This window comes from Emys orbicularis, chromosome 12 (assembly GCF_028017835.1).
Source record: "Emys orbicularis isolate rEmyOrb1 chromosome 12, rEmyOrb1.hap1, whole genome shotgun sequence".
In the NCBI taxonomy this organism is placed as follows: domain Eukaryota; kingdom Metazoa; phylum Chordata; order Testudines; family Emydidae; genus Emys; species Emys orbicularis.
Window position 1 is genome coordinate 40407374 of NC_088694.1, and position 1928 is coordinate 40409301.

At 42.6% G+C, this 1928-nt stretch overlaps 1 pseudogene; it reads left to right on the forward strand.

Moving 5' to 3' along the window:
• Positions 1-571: 571 nt before the first annotated feature.
• On the forward strand, positions 572-1524 carry LOC135886189 (olfactory receptor 14A16-like; annotated as a pseudogene).
• The last annotated feature ends 404 nt before the right edge of the window (positions 1525-1928 follow it).

Here is a 1928-nt window from a genome sequence, read left to right on the forward strand (position 1 = left end):
TTTGGGACTCCTCCTAGGTTGTGTTCCCAACTCTATAGCTAGGTCATTGTGTAACCATGAGTGAGCCCTTTCACCTCTGAGGTAGATGCTACTTCCATGTACAACAATGTAAATGCAGAGTGATTCTGCTTCTTTCAATGAAATTACTTCACATTTACATGTACCTGACAGCCGACTCTAGCTGTCTGGTTTGCAGTTTCCCTTCTGTAAAATGAGGATAAAATTTACTTAATTTTATACATCTTTGGATGAAAAAGTTATACAAAGACCTACAAAGCAATTGGTCCTGATTATAATTTCCTTCACCATGGTGTAAATCAGGAGTAATCCCACTAAGTCAAACGGCCTGGTTATCCTCTCACTCAGCCCAGTGTAAATCAGGAGTAATTCCACTGGAGTGAATGGGGGCCCCATTTCCATGTTACATAAATCTTCACAAGATATGGATCTGATCTTAACTCAAGGAAATTATGGTGGTTTACACAAAAGGAGAGATATTTTACTAGTCTAATGCTGACCATTGTCCTTGTCCTTCCCTCTACAGGTAGCTCCTAATGTGCTGAGAAAGAAAATGTCCAACAAAACTACTATGACCAAGTTCCTTCTGCTGGGATCCTCTGATGCGCCAGAGGTGCAGATTTTATACTTTGTACTCTTTTTAGTGATTTACCTGGCAGTCCTGATGGAGAACCTTCTTATCATCACAGCCATAGCCCTTGACCACCATCTTCACACCCCCATGTACTTCTTGATGAATCCGTCCGTCCTAGACCATGGCTCCATCTCTGTCACCATCCCCAAAACCATGGCTAATACCCTAACCCACACTAGGTCAATATCCTATGCTGGATGTGTTGCCCCGTTTTTTTCCTCATCTTCTTAATAGGAGCCATTTTTTTCCTTCTGACCATCATGGCGTATGACCGATACATCACCATCTGCCAACCACTGCATTATGAGAGCGTTATGAACAGGATAGCTTGTGTCCAAATGGCAGCCAGTGCCTGGATCATTGGTAGTCTCAATTCTGCACTACACACTGGAAACACATTTGCAATAACCTTCTGTGGAGGCAACATGCTGGATCAGTTCTTCTGTGAAATCCCCCAGCTCCTCATGCTCTCCTGCTCTGATGCATACTTTAGAGAAGTTGGGGTTATTGCCTTTAGTGGGTGTTTAACTGTAAGCTGCTTTGTTTTTATAATTGTGTCGTATGTTCAGATCTTCAAAACTGTACTAAGTATCCCCTTGGAGCAAGGATGCCATAAAGCCTTCTCCACCTGCATCCCTCACCTCACTGTGGTCTCTTTGTTTGTTTTCACTTGCCTTTTTCCCTACCTGAAACCCATCTCCAGCTCTGCGTCTGCGCTGGATGTCATTGTGGCTCTTCTACACTCCATGTTGCCTCCAATGATGAATGTGGTTATCTATAGCATGAGGAACAAGGAGATCAAAGCCGCATTGAGGAGACTGACTGGATGGATGTTATTCACCAAGAATTATTTGTCTGTTTTTCTCCACTAAATATTATTTTCCTTTATTTCTCCTGGTCCATGTCTGTAATTTCCATGACAACACAATTTATGTACAGAAGCGCTAGGTTCTACTTTTGGCTGCACCAATGCAAATCCAAATTAACTCCACAGATGTCAATGCACCTGGGCTGATTTATACCAGCAGAAGTCCTGGCCCACTAATGGAGTTAAACTGGTGTGCATTTTTTCGGAGGGAAGAATCAGGGTTTCATTCTCTGCCTAGATAATGCCTATTAAACTGCTTTGCCACTTATACCCATTTCAGGGTCACTTAAAAACAAGGAGCTTCATTCCCTTGTGTGTTTAAATCAGGAGTGGTGTCAAAGGAGTCAGACTTGTGTAAATCTGGTATATGGGAGAGAAGACTCTGACCTCAACATTTAGGTCTATCTC